The sequence below is a fragment of the Molossus molossus genome, unplaced genomic scaffold, assembly GCF_014108415.1.
Source record: "Molossus molossus isolate mMolMol1 unplaced genomic scaffold, mMolMol1.p scaffold_m16_p_12, whole genome shotgun sequence".
NCBI lineage: Eukaryota > Metazoa > Chordata > Mammalia > Chiroptera > Molossidae > Molossus > Molossus molossus.
The window spans coordinates 98,930,246-98,945,224 of record NW_023425347.1 but is presented as its reverse complement, the minus strand read 5'-3'; the positions used below and the strand labels follow the sequence as shown (position 1 = coordinate 98,945,224).

General features: G+C 55.8%; 1 long non-coding RNA gene across 1 annotated transcript; it reads left to right on the top strand.

Annotated features, from left to right (window-relative positions):
* The first annotated feature begins 12,236 nt into the window (after positions 1-12,236).
* Positions 12,237-14,554, top strand: LOC118626023. Its single transcript, XR_004958833.1, has 3 exons — positions 12,237-12,388; positions 13,528-13,615; positions 14,331-14,554. It is a non-coding gene; the product is annotated as an uncharacterized LOC118626023 (long non-coding RNA).
* The last annotated feature ends 425 nt before the right edge of the window (positions 14,555-14,979 follow it).

Here is a 14,979-nt window from a genome sequence, read left to right as displayed (position 1 = left end):
TTCATTGGCTGATTTTTTTTCTTCTTCATTGATATTAGAGAGAGAGAGAGGAAGGGAGAGGGAGAGATAGAAACATTGATGAGAGAGAACATCAATTGGCTGCCTCCTGCATGCCCTCTCCTGGGGATTTGGCCCACAACCTCGGCATGTGCCCTGACCAGGAACCGAACCAGCGATCTCTTGGTGCATGGGTCGACGCCTAACCGCTGAGTCACACCGGCCAGGCAATGGGCTGATTCTTGTATATGCCCTGACCAAGGATGGAACCCTCAACTTCAGCGTATTGGGATGGTGCTCTAACCAGCTGAGCCACCCTGCCAGAGCTGTCTGGAAATTCTCACTATGTTTTGAACAAGGAGCCCCACATTTTCATCTCTACCAGGCCTCTCAGTTATGTAGCCCGTCCTGCCCTGAAGGACTGCTACCAATAACTAGGCCTGGCAGACAGGCATGTGGAGGAGTGAAGCAGGGGAGGATTTCCTGTACCCCGTGTACAGCAGACGTGTAACATGCGTGTATATGTATGCATATTTCCAGAGCACAGGAGGAGACGTTCAGAAGAAAGCTAGGTGCCCAGCAAAGCTCGTGGGCTCAGCAGGCACCTGGGATCCTGCCCCGCTCACCTTGGACGAACTAATTACTCCGCTGAGGCTCAGCTTCCTCCTGGGCAAAACGGGACCTGCTGTCCACCTCTTGGGGCTGCTGGAAGATGCAACAAGCCGCTGGTGCAAAGGCGCCAGGTGCGAACACGTGTGCCGGCGGCTTGTTCCATAGTAACTGTTACTGGGGGCGGAGGGGCGGAGAGCAGAGAGGTTAACAGCACAACAGGATTTAAACCCCAGCTCGGCCACTTCCCATATAAAGTTGGACCCTTTATTTAGTCCTACTGTGCCTGGTCTGTCACCTATGAAATGGGGCGCATAGATTGACAATCCCTTATTGTCAGTTTCGAAGCCCCAGAGCTCTGAAAATAGACAGTGTCGCCCTGGCTGGTTTGGCTCAGCGGCTACAGTGTTGGCCCTCAGACCAATGAGTCGTAGATTCGATTCCGGCCAAAGGCATGTACCTCGGTTGCAGGTTGGTCCCTGGCCCTGGTCAGGGTCCTGCAGGAGGCAGTCAGTCGATGTGTCCCTCTCATGTTGATATTTCTCTCTCTCTCCCTTTCTCTGCCTCTCTCTCCCTCCCACTCTATCTGAAGATAAATAGAAAAATATCCTCGGGTGAGGATTAAGAAAAAGTGTTTACATTGGGCACAAACTGGGCAAAACCTCTGACTGACCTGATGTGCACTACAATCTAACCCCCCCTCACTCTGCATGAAAGTGCACAATTCACTGCAGAACTGCTCGTGGTTTTGATGATGGCTGTGATACGAGATAAAGGTCTGTTGGCTTTCAAAAATCTGAACACTGCAATTCTGAAACCCATCGGGCCCCAAGGGTTGGGATGAGGGGTGGTAGAATCAGGTCTGTGGCAAGGGTCAGACGCCATGCAGCCGTCAGGCCAAGCAGAGGGGGTCCGTGGTATGGACCAAGGAGGACGATTGGTTGATGTTGTTACTTGGTATCATCACACGGACTTGAGTTCAGATCCCATCTCTGCCCTCTATTATCTGGGTGAGCTTGGGCACAGTACACCAGTCTCTGGGCAGACAGCTTAGAGGGAAGAGGCTGGACTCGGAAGGTGCATCTGAAATGCTCTCGGTGACAGCATGGAGAAAGGGACTCGCACCAGCCTCCCAGGATGAGGCCCTGGTCGGAGGAGGTGGGGAGCTGGCTGGGCTGGGCCTGGACCCCCAGCCCCGGTGACTGGCCCTCCCTCCACTTCCCCCGGCGCCTCAGCAATGAAGAAGGAAGCCTCCTCTAGGCCCTGAGCTCCCCAGGTAAGGGGAGAGGGCAGGGGACAGCGTGGCCACCAAGCTCCCTGCAGCTGCATGGTCACAGGACCTCAAGGGGCCTCCGCAGCCGACAGTGCCACTCCTGGGTGCTCCTGGACAGACACCTTCACTTTCCACCTCCATCCTCAGCACCTCCTCCCTCTTCTCTCTCTGCTGATGAGCTTGCTTCCTAATTAAAGGGGGAAAATACAAACTCGGGAGAGAAGTCCACATGCTTCTACATTACCTCTATCAGCCCAGGGACCTCTGTCCCCTGTCCTCTGCCGCCTGAACCCTCCCCTCTCCTCCTCCAGGCCCCGCAACCTCCACTTGGTCAAGGTCCGTTTTCCTCCAGGACCCCGACCATCCGATTTTAGACAGGCTGCTTCCTCCCGTGTGGAGGTATCTTTAGGGCAAATGGCATTCACCGAACGACTCAGCTTTTTGAAGGGTTTCCAAGTTGAGGGTCCGCTTTCTCTCCCTCTCCCCTTCCCATTCCTTCTCCTTCCTTCCTTAATTAAATCCAGGAGGCACTGTGGGGGGAGGGGCAGGCTCTGGCAGCTGCCCTGGGCGTCCAGGTGTGGATGTTGGGCCCCCAGCCAAGTTAGGAGGAAACCCACAGGGGAGGACACCTGGTGGGAGGCATCAGCGGTGGGGGGTAGGGAGGAGTCCTTGTGTGGGGTCCACAGCCCAGAGAAAGGGTGAGAGCAGCAGCCACATGATGTGGGGTGTGGAGGGCAAAGAAGGTGAGGAGGGTACTGGGGGTCTGGTGATGTGGCCTCCACCCTGCTTGCTTCTCCCTGGCACAGGTCACATGCAAGGTGTTGTGAGCGGACTTGTCCGTTTCTTGTTTATTTCTGTATCATCTGCCCCCCTCCCCAATATCCTGGAGGCAGGGCTTTGGGTCACCGCCGGATCCTCAGGGGGTAGGACCATGTCTTGTGGCATTTGACAGCACCTGCTGAATGAATGAGTGAAACCTGTAACCCCCCCCCCCCCCGGCGGTGGCACAGACGGGGTGGCTTGGAGACACCTGCCTGCGGTGGCCCAGAAGAGAGAAGTGAACCATGAGCAGGTTTCTGCTTTGGCCACAGGGGGAAGAGGGACAACTTTCACTGAAGCAGGAAGGAAGTGAGGAGCAGACAGGTTGTAGGGGGAGTTGGGTTGGGGGCTAACGCCAGTGGAGGTGACTGCCAAATGCCCAGTGGGGGGCTGCTGGGCGCTGGGGAGCAAAGCCCGGAGGGAGGTGCCCGGCAGAGCTGAGCCAGCGGGAAGAGAGAGGGGGCAGAAGGTGGGAGCTGGGCAGGACCACCCAACACCAAGCGACTCCGGAAAAAGCCGCCTCTTGCAGGCAGGGATTAGAAAGGACTAGAAGTTTGGGGAAACATACAGTGCATTTTCAGCAAAATGAGCTTTGCTGCTTCAATGCTGCCCCAAGTCACCGGCAGCCCAGGCATAGCCGCACTAGGTGTACGCTCAGTTCCCGTCGCTGGAGGAAACTGGGCAGGGCAGAGCGGGAGTTCGTGTCTGCACTTCGCTGGTTTGGCGAATCTAGCCCGCCGGGCCCAGGGAGCGCGCACGGCACCCAGAAGTGCGGCTGGGACGGTGGTGGCGTTCGCCCCTGTCGCCACCAGGTGGCGCCCGGGCCTTCCTGGAGCCAAACCAGGCGGGAAGGCTCCCCGACTCGGGGTCTCCGCCTCTTTGTGGGTGTGCCACCCCCTATCCCACCCCATCCCATCCAGTGCAGGTGTGTGTGTAGTGTGAGTCCAGGGGGGACTGGAAACCACGCCCCATCACGGAGACACAAGCTCCCAACAGACATAAGTTCCAATCCACTAATGCTGTGAAACAAGCATGTGGCTTCGCCTCTCTGCCTCTGTTTTCTCCCCTGTAAAATGGGAGCGTAATACTGACCTCACAGGATTGTTGTAAACATTCAATTAGATGATAAACATGTACTGAGCCCTCACTAAGGGTCAGGCCTCATTCTAAGCACTTCACCTATATTTTTAATAGTTTGCTTTCATAGAACAGCAGCTGGGCCCAGAGGCTGTCTCTTCCACAGAAGAAAGGAGGCCAGGCCTCCCCCATCATGTCCACCTTCCTGCTGGCCCCTGGGTGCTGCTCGGGGCTGAGGAACACTGCTACCCAAACAGGGCAGAGGGGAGAGGGAGCACTTTTAGTTTCTGGCTCTGCGGTCCAGCAGGAGAGAGCGATGGGGCAGAGCCCACCCACCAGAGAGCACAGGGGACCACTGAGGCAGGGGTGCCTCCCATCCAGTCCTGTCCCCAGCTGGTCTCTCCTGTGGTCTGACAGTCCCCAGAGGCTTCGAGGAAAGATGCCCTGTCATGGCCAGAGGATGGCGTGGTGGGTGAGTGAGCCACAGCACATCACCATGGCGTCAACCTCGGGGACCATGTGGGCAGCTGCCTTCCGCAGGGGGCGGTCAGGTCTGGTGGGTCTGGGAGAGCTCTGTGGAAAGTTGGGGGGATGCCCAGAGGTACTGAGGTGATGAGCGGGAAGTAGATGTGGGTGCTAAGGGAGCTGGTGCACAGGGTGGGTCAAGGACTGAGAGAAACCTGGGCAATAAGGGTGACACCCCTCCCCCCACCCCCACCCCCAAAAGGCCTCAGGTCCCCAGGAACCCTGGGCATGGAGAGGCCGGTGGATCTGTCAGGAGAATCACCAGAAGCTCTGGTTTGCGTGTTGTGATTGTTGTGATTGGTCCTGCGGCGGGGGAGGGGGAGCTGGGGTCCAGGTGAGGGCTTGGGCCTGGCCAGGAGTGGCCTTCAGGGGTCTCTCACTCTGGTCAGAGCACCTGGAATTTCACCTTTTCTTGGGGTCTCCTGATGATGCGTCTTGGGCACGAAGCTGTGGGATTGGGGTTACTCCAAGTTCCAGGCCAGACAGGGAACGAGGGATCTGAATTTACCTGAAGTTCTGAGTCCTTTGGCTGTCAGCTAGGTGAGGTCAGAAATGCCTGATGTGTACAGGGGGGTCAGCGCCCCCCCTCCCTGGTTCGCCTCTCCTGTTCTCTAACAAAGGGGCCAGGGCACTTGGTCCTTTCGGGTCACACGTTCCAGGAGCCTCAGGGGGTGGGCCCTCAGCTGCCACCCGCTCCCCTTTCCACCGCTGCCGCTCAGATGTGCTGAGATGAAGGAGCCAGAAACAGCAGCCCTCCCGCCCCCCTCACCCACTGCGCTCACAAGCCCAGAACAAAAACACACCACAAATAGAAATCAAAGTATGAGAAAGAATCGAGGAGCCACGACCCAGCGGAGGAGCCACGACCCAGCGTGGGAAAGGCTGTGTGGCCTCAGCCCAGTCACCTAACGTCTCGGCATCTACTTGCCCATCTGTACAATGGGGTCATGGCACTGACCTTGAGGCGTTGCCGTGAGAAGGTAAGAGAAGATGTAAAACGCAGGATGCAGGTGTGATGTTTGGTCTAAAAATAAAGCCCCACATGGCCGAAGGGTCCCGTGCTGGACTCTCCCCGCAGCGCCGCCGACGCCCCCGCAGCTCGCTGGGGCGGCCCCTCACCCTTCCCGGTAAGGCTGCCCCTGGCCCGGCGCCGGGCCTCTGCAGGCGGGCTGTCAGGGCCACTTCCTGTTTTTCTCCCCAACGAATTTTGCACCGGGCGCTTTCATCGCGCTGAGAGCTGGGGGTGGTGGGGTGAAGGCAGAGGCTGCCTGGGAAGGGAACCTGGGGGCCAGGGAACCCGGGGGCATCAGGAAGCTTGGAGAGGAGTGTGCTGGACCAACAGCCAGGCTCTGGACTCTGGTCTCCAGCTCAGATGCTGCTAGTGGAGAGGCTGGTGGGGGGCGGCTGGGAGGCTGCTGTCGGGAGGCTGCCTGACTGAGGCAGGAGCCGAGGGGTCCTTGTTCCCATCCTCAATCTGGAAACAGTGTTTTTCCCTAGACTTGGGGTGGGACCTAGGTGGGAGCCAGGCTCCTATCTGGTGCTGTGGGCGGTGGAGGGGCCACTCTGCAAGGTGTCAGGCCTCTGAGCATCCAGCTCCGGAGTCGCCGGGTGTCACCCTTCTCCTGGAAGGAAATGAAGGAGCGGTTCCCACACTGGCTGGGCCCAGGACCTCTGTCCTTCCTCTCCCTCCACTGCAGACCTCTGGCTCTTTCCCGGGCAAAGCCTCACTTGTCCAGCCATGATTGCACTACTCATTCATTCATTCACTCACTCACTCATCCACTCTCAGCTCTGGGGTCCCACAGAGCTCGGGCAGGCAGCCAGCGGGCATCGTGCAGGTCCTGCTCCCGGGGAAGCCAGGCACATGGCATCATGGTGGAGCAGGCGGTGGGGTGGCACAGCCCGGAGTGAAGACCCCTCCGGACAAGGGAGCCAGGTGGTTAATATCTGTGCTGAGTATTCAAGCAAATAAGGGGTGGGGGGCAGGAGGGAGAGCTGGGGACACTCAGGCAAAGGGATGGCAGGAGCCAAGGCCCAGAGTCAGGGGGAGAGCCTGGGGTGTCCGGAGCTGCAGGTCAGGGCTCGTGATGCAGGGTGGAGAGCTGGGGAAGTGGTGGGGTAACTCTGGGGGGCTAGCTGAGTCGGCCCCCTTGATAATCAAACGTCCACCTTGTCCTCAAGCTGCAGCTTTATCCCATACGCAGTCCAGGTCTCTGGTCCAGCATACAAGTGGCTCTGAGCATCGCAAAGCAGCCCTGACGGCTCAAGTAGGAAAGGGAGCACCTCATAGCAAGGGTGCAGGGTGCACCTGTGGGACCCAGAGGTGCAGCCCAGCTTAGCTGCCAAGCTGATGTATCCTGGATCCTTTCACCAAGAGAACTGTTTCCAGGTCCCAAGCCCACCTTCCTGGGAAGGAGCTGACTATTTTGTCTTAGATCGGGGTCTCTGTTCTGACTCAGCCACCTATAGCCAGCGACCAGGTCTGTGCACTGAGCACTGTCCTCAGGACCACAGGAGGGAGGGTAACTGGGGAAGGGAGCCAGAGAGACAACATAACAGCCTAGAAGGCAGTTATCTCCACTGTAGTCTGTTCTATTCCTTCCTGCCCGGCACATGCCCTTGCTTAGTTCCTTTGGCCTTTCCCAGACACCTCCATTCCTCTTGTTCTTGCTTTAACCTTTACTTCACCAAGTCAACCAAGAATACCGCTCCCTTTGCCAAATGTGAGGCATCCAAGTCACGGCAAACTATTGTGTCTAGGGCTCCATCCCGGATCTCCTATGTCCAGCAGACAGCCCCTACTTACGCTGAATTTCCTTTAAGGTGTCTCCTTGGGGTCCCCTCAATCGATAGATTGATTATGTGATCAGTTCACCTCTCCTGCCACCCTTGATCGATGGAAAGGGAAGCACCATCCAGCGTGCACATCGTGGTTTTCTAGATGGACAGAGCCAATCAAACATAGGACGCAGCTGTCCCAGGCAGTGAGCTTTGCCGGTCACCTCCGCTGGCTCCTTAGTCAGCAAACGTCGCTGCCCCCAGCTCCGCCCATCGGGAAGGGATCCCTCCTCCAAAGTCTTTCAGGCCTGCCCTTGGGAGATTCTTGGGAAGGCTTCTTCTCAGAGGGTGTAGTTGCCCCGCAGCCTGCTCCTTGTAGGTGCTGTGAGGGCCGAGGAATTGCTGGAGGGTGAGGCCCTTCAAACCCCAGGTTCCAGGTTTCCCAGTTCCCTGGAGTTTCAACCCCAGGGGGTTGCTGTCAGTTTTCTTGGGGGTCATGTCACTTACCAATAACCAATTCCAGGAACTCTTGTCCAAGGCTGTTCAATATTCACCCTTAGACTTTTTCTTTTTAATCCTCACGCTAGGATATTTTTCTATTTATCTTCGGATGGAGTGGGAGGGAGGGAGAGAGAGAAACATCGATGTGAGAGAGACACGTCGGCTGGTTGCTTCCCGAACAATCCCGACCAGGGCCAGGGACAAACTGCAACCGACAGATGTGCCCTTGACCAGAATCGAACCCATGACTCACTGATCCAAGGGCTGACGCTCAGCCACTGAGCAAAACTGGCCAGGGCTCTTCTTTTTTTTTTTTTTTTTTAATCCTCATCCGAGGACATTTTTCCATTTTTTGTACAGACAGAGTGGGAGGGAGGGAGAGAGAGAGAGAGAGAGGGAAACATCGATGTGAAAGGGACACATCGAGTGGCTGCCACCCGCACGACCAACCAGGGCCGGGGACAAACTGCAACCGAGGTACATGCCCTTAGCGGGAACCGAACCCGGGTCTCTCCGGACCGCAGGCGGACGCTCTAACCGCTGAGCCAAACTGGCCAGGGCAGGGCTCTTCTTTTTTTAAAAAAATTTTTTAAAATTGATTTTTAGAGAGGAAGGGAGAGGGAAAGAGAGAGAGAAACATCGATGAGAGAGAACATTAATTGGCCGCCTCCTGCGTGCCCCACACTGGGGATCGGGCCCACGACCTGGGCATGTGCCCTGACCAGGAATCAAACAGAAAATCTCTTTTTTTTAATCCCTACCTGAGGACATTTTTCCATTTTTTGTTCAGATAGAGTGAGAGGGAGAGAGAGGAAGAGAGAGAGAGAAACATCGACGTGAAAGGGACACATCGAGTGGCTGCCACCCGCACAACCAACCAGGGCCAGGGACAAACTGCAACCGAGGCACGCGCCCTTAGCGGGAACCGAACCCAAGTCCCTCTGGGCCGCAGGCCGACGCTCTAACCGCTGAGCCAAACCAGCCAGGGCTCACAGAGCTCAAACAGGCAGTCTCTTGGTGCGAGGGTCGATACTCAGCCACTGAGCCCCACGGCCCGGCTAGGGTTTTCTTCTTTCCACCTACAGGTGGGAGAGGAGCTTATCGACTGACTTGGGGTGGAAGGAAGGCTTTTTCTCCCATTTCTCCTGGAATGCTACCCCTGCCTGGCCTCACGCCATGTGACCAGTGACCAGCGCCGCTTCAGAGGCGCCAGAGGGTTGTTCACTCCTGTGGCTCTTCCCAGGTGTCCCCAGTCCAAGGGCTGAGCTCACAGGCTGTCCTGCTCAGTGTGCCCACCGTGGTGTCATGAACACGGCGTGTCGGGAACGCGCCTGCTGCCATGGAGCAGGGGCACGGTCACCTGACACGGGCAGTCACCGGCTACAGGGAAAAAGGACTCCCCTTCACAAAGGGGGACATTGGCCCTGCCTTTTCCTGATCTCGGGCAGAACTGAACGGAAGCCCGACTCCCAGCACCTTCTGAAGGCTGCTGGAGGTAACTGGCATATCCCCTGCCTGGATGTTCTGTTACCAAGTTTCTTTTTTTTTTTTTAAGGTTTTTATTGATTTTTTAGAGAGAGAGATGGAAACATCCATGTGACAGATACGTCCATCGGCTGCCCCTTGCACCGAGCCCGAAACCCAGGCATGTGCCCCGACCAGGAATCGAACCGGGACCTCTCAGTCCACGGGACGATGCTCAGTCCACTGAGCCACACCGGCCGGGCTGCAGCTTTGTTGGCGCAGGCGCTGAGTCCCACGAGACCATTGAAAATAGTTTAGCTGGTCTGTTGCCAAGTGGCGGGAACTGTCAGCGTCCCATCCAGGAATAAGGACTCCTCACTGCCCCCCACGGTGCCGCAAGACCTCTCATTTCAACCCTTTCTTTGAAAAACTGTCTCTTTCAACACCTCTGATGCCAATTTATGTATTAATCGGGATTTGTTTGTTTCAAATAGCGTAAACCAACTCGAGGGTTTGCACCGAGGTGAATGTTGTCTTCCCCAAAGTCATGCCCACTTGGAGTCTCAGCATGTGACCTTAAGTGGAAATAGGGTCTCTACAGATCAAGTGCGTTAATCTGAGGTCACGCTGGATGAGGGTGTCCTTGTAAGGAGGAGGCATTTGCACAGAGACACAGACATACAGGGAGAATGCTTTCTGAAGGTGGAGACAGAGATTAGAGTGATGCATCTCCAAGCCGCTGACCTCCAAGGACCGCAGGCGGCCACCCGGAGATAAGACAGAGGAGTGACAGACCCCTCCTGTGAGCCTTTGGACAAACCACCCCTGCCGGCCACCACCTTCTCTGCAGACTTACTGCCTCTGCAACCGTGAGAACACGTTGCTGTTTTTAAGCCACTCAGACGTGTCACAGCAGCCCCAGGAAAGGGACACCGATGTTCAGCAGAATAGGGGAGTGAGGCGTAAGGGGATGGGGGGCTTTCAAAAGAACCCCAGGGCAAGAATGCAGAGGGGCCTCAAAAACGTACAAGGACCAGGAGCTGAAAAGTTGCCCGAAATCTTCTCTCTCATCTCTGCCCCTCTTCCTCTCTGCTTCAGGGTTTTCTCTCAGCCTCTCTCTGTTTCCTTCAGGCCTTTTGACAGATGACGAGGTAAGTCCCACAGCTCCCCTGCTCCCGTGTCCCAGCGCCCCAGTCGGGAACCTGACTCACCCTTCGATGGGTTCTGACCCGTGTTCCTGGGGAAACCACTGCTTGGCTCACCTGGGACCGGGTGACCACCCCTTGGCCAACAGGCTCAAAGGCAAGGTCTTGAACCAGAGACTGTCTGCCGGGTAGCCACGCGGTGCAGGGAAGGGTCCCTGAGGGAGGAACTGGCATCCACCCCCAGCGCTGTGCTGCCCTCACCTGCCCTGTCCCAGTTGGCTCCCCTTGCTGAGAACAGAAGGGGAAAGTGGACGGAAAACATCTGTAACCCTAACCCTCCCCCACGGCTCTACGGCTCTACGGCCCTGCGGACCGAGCCCTGTGCCTACGCAGCACTTCGCAGTGTGACCCCGCAGAGGGGACGCTGCCGGAGCCTGGCCACGCGCTGACATGACCGCTTTCCGGGATGCCACAGGTCTCTGGATGGCCATTTTCTGTGACAGTACTGTTGCATCAACTGGAAGGCCCGTGACTTTCTCTGGACAGTCGTGGCCCAAGGGAGAAAGCAGACCCTCCAGGTGACACGTTCGGTTCATGAGCTAAGTCACTGCTACTGCTTGTCCAGTAGACCCCAGAGCCTTCCTGTCCCCTGACTACAGGGTCATAGGAAGGGGAAGCTAGCCACCCAGGGCTTATGTGGATGGGGCTCAGGAACCCCCACCTGTCAACAGGCTCTTCTCAGCCTCACAACTGAGGTTGGAGTAACCCACCCCACTTTTAGAGGAGGGGATGGGCTAGAAGGGGTGGGGGCAGAGCTGAGTCTCAGGGTCCCCAGAGAAGGTTCAAAAAAACCTTCCAGCCCTGGCCAGTTTGGCTCAGCGGTTGGAGCGTTGGCCTGCGGTCTGGAGAGACCTGGGTTCGGTTCCCGCTAAGGGCACGTACTTCGGTTGCAGTTTGTCCCCGGGCCCTGGTTGGTCATGCGGGTGGCAGCCACTCGATGTGTCCCTTCACGTCAATGTTTCTCTCTCTCTCCCTCCCACTCTATCTGTACAAAAAATGGAAAAATATCCTCGGGTGAGGATAAAAAACAAAAACAAACAAACAAAAACACCTTCCATCCTCACCTCCATCAGAGTCCAAGGGCAGACTCTCCAGGGCTGGGAACAAGGGCTGGTCTCTCTCTCTCCCTTGTGTGACTCAGCCCCTCCCCCGCAACCATTGTATTCCAGGCTGTTTACCATCATGCCCTTGCCCTCGGCACAGCCTTCCGGCCCCCAGGGCTTGGCCCGGTCCTGCCTTCCTCCCCACCCCAACCGTCCTGATGCTTTTCTTTAAGGAACTCTCCTTTTAGAATGAGTTTACATTTCCAGAGCCGTGGTTCCCATCCCCGTACCTAGTTTCCCACACTGCTAGCGTCCCCTGTTGTGTGGTGCATTTGTCACCACCGATGAACCAATATTGACACATTACTAATAAGTCTATTAGTCTGTACTTCATTCAGGTCAACGCAGCTTTTACCTAACGCCCCCTTTCCTGCTCCAGGAGCCGCCCCGGACACCGCGTGACATTTCATCGTCCCGGCTCCTGGGCTCCTCGGGCTCCTCTGGGCTGACAGCTCTCAGGTTTCCTTGTCTGTGATCTGAGGACTGGTCAGGGGTGTTGTGGGCTGGCCTCATTCTGTGTGGGTGCGTGTTCTCTCGGGACTAGACTCCTGTTTACAGGTTCCCGGAAGGAAGCCCACAGAACCAAAATCATACTTTTTTTATCCTCACCCGGGGACATTTTTCGATATTTTGTTCAGACAGAGTGGGAGGGAGAGAGAGAGAGAGAGAGAGAAACATCGACGTGAAATGGACACATCGAGTGGCTGCCACCCGCATGACCCAACCAAGGCCGGGGACACACTGCGATCGAGGTACATGCCCCTCGTGGGAACCGAACCCGGGTCTCTCCGGACCGCAGGCCGACGCTCCCAAACCGGCCAGGGCCAAAATCATTCTTGTCTCATCATGTCAAGGGCGCCTGCTGTCAACATGAGTCATCATGATGATACTGACCGCGGTCACCTGGCTGAGGCGGTGTTCGCCCAGCGTCCTCACTAGGAAGCTCTGCGCTCCCTTCACCCTGTCCTCTGTGGAAGGAAGTCACCAGCACAGGGAGTGGGGACTTGAAAAGCTGCTCTTTCTTGAGGGCAGGCAAGGTATCTACATACTTCTTTGGAATTCCCTACAAGAGACTAGATAAGTCTCCCTCATTTATTTAGTCAGTCTTTTTGTTGTTGTTAATCCTCACCCAAGTATATTTTTCCATTTATTTTTAAATAGAGTGGAAGAGAAGGAGGGGGAGAGAGAGAGAGATCAATGTGAGAGAAGCACACCTTTTGGTTGCCTCCCACACGACTGACCCCTGCTGGGGCTGGGGGTCCTTGGGCCAGGGATCAAACCTGCAACCCAGGCCCTTGACTGGAAATCGAACCCTGGACCCTCAGGTCTGCAAGCCAATGTTCCACCCGCTGAGCCAAACCGGCCAGGGCAGTCAATCATTACTTTATATCTGTCTGAACTCTATACCGAAGATGCTAATCCAATACTACTTCCTTTTTCTTTATTTTAAATACTTTTTTAAAATTGATTTGAGAGAGAGAGGAAGGGAGAGGGAGAGAGATAGAAACATCAATGAGAGAGAACATCGACTGGCCGCTTCCTGCATGCCCCCCACTGGGGATCAGGCCCACAACCTGGGCATGTGCCCTGAGCGGGAATTGAACTGATGACCTCTTAGTATGTAAGTGGACACTCAACCACTGAGCCACACCAGCCTGGCTTTCTTTTATTGCTCAGTTTGTCCCAAATTTGACCATTGGAAATTTGTTCAGGTCACTACCATGTCCCTTGGGCAGGGCCCCATCTTCGTGGGGTTTGTGTTGTTTGGGGCACTTTTTTAAAAAGTGTTTTTATTGACATTGATTTTTTAGAGAGGGAGGAAGGGAGAGAGCGAGAAAAACATCCATGTGGGAGAGAAACATCAATAGGCCGCCTCCTGCACACCCCCCACTGGATCGAGCGCACAACGGGGGCATGTGCCCTGCCCGGGAATCGGACCGGGACCTCCTCTCAGTCCATGGGATGACGCTCAGTCCACTGAGCCACACGGGCCAGGCTGGGGCACTTCTTGACTGGGTCTGGCATTCTAAGATGCTCCAGGCTCGGCTTATCAGTTTCCTGCCCCCATCCGAGAATCGGCCATTTCTCCAAGGCCTTTCACTGAGCAGAATGGGGTTGGGAACCCGGATCCAGCGCCGGGCATACCCTCACTGTTCCCTGGTGTTACTATTCCCAGGACACTAGAATTGGCAGGGCAAGAACATACCTGTGCGCGTCATAGATTTTTTCATGCGTAAATCCGAGCCCAACACTTCCCAGCTCAGGTGAGAACCCTCCTGTTTCTCATCACTTTCAGCCAAATCCCCTCCCAGCTGCCCCCTCCCCAGAGGCTCCCCCCAGCCTGCCTGGCCTTCTGGCTGGTCCTCCACATGCTACAGCTCAGCCCCTCTGCCCTGGTCCTGCAGACACCGCAGGCCCGTCCTCCCTCAGCTCAGAGTCATTCTGCTCCAACGTCCTGACCTCAGAGAGGCCTCCCGGGCTCCAGGGTTCCCTCCCCCAGCCCTCTCCCCTTCAACCTGCCCGATGTTTCTGCGCAGTACTGACTACTTGACGACACTGTGTCTTGTTTTTATTTTCATAGTTTCTTTTCCCACCTGAGTGTAAGCCCCAGGAGGGGAGGGCGGGTCCCCGGCTGCTACAGCGCTGTACCCCAGAGCCCAGAATGCAGCCCTGGGAAGAGTCAGTGTTGCAAAGCCTGGGTCGTCCCCAGGGTATGAGGCGAGAGGGTGGATCAGCCTCGTGACCCCAACCCTCCCCCCGCCGTCCCCTTCCACAATTCCCTGGAGCAACAGCAGTAGAAGATTTGTTTAAAAGCCAACTGCTGTTTCTTTCCTTTCTTTCTTCTTCTTTTTTTTTTTCCCCTCTAACATCTCTCTCTTTTTTATTTGATGAATTTTATCTTTCCAGTTTTGACCTTCTTTTCTTATTTAAGCGTAAAAAGACTTTTCAGTAACGACATCCGCTATCACTTTGCATTAGTTTCAGTGGTTCAGTGTTTCTGGAACGCCGATGACGGTATCCTCCCAAGTCAGATTTTCCCAGGAACCCCCAACGCTCTGTGCTTCCCATGAACTGCGACACCTTCATGCTGTCCAGGGCACATGAGACCTGCGTCTGAGCCCTGGCCGGGTAGCTCAGTTGGCAGAGCGCTGCCCGATGCGCCACGGCTGCGGGTTGGATTCCCGGTCAGCACACATCGGAGAATCAAGCAGTGAACGCAAACGTAAGTGAACAACACATCTCTCTCAAAATCAATTTAAAACAGAAATGCACTTGACATCTTGACTTGATGGGCACACAAAAGCCCTGAGGGTGACGCCCACTCTTGTTACACCGAATACAGTCCTTTATTGTCTCAGCTGCTTCGTCGTCATAACCTTGACCCGCTGAGTGGATCGTCGGTACACAAGTGTGTTAACGTGTCACAACCTGCTGCTGTTGCTATTGAAAAATTCTGTTCTAGAGTGGAAACACCCAGTCCTGCAAAGCACAAAGACTCTTCTAGAAAGATAACTCAATAACTAACATTTTCTGGGAGGGGGGTTGGTTCACTCTGTGCCAGGTACTGTTAGAAACAATTCCAGCCCAGCTGGTGGGGCTCAGTGGTTGAGCATCGACCCATGCACCA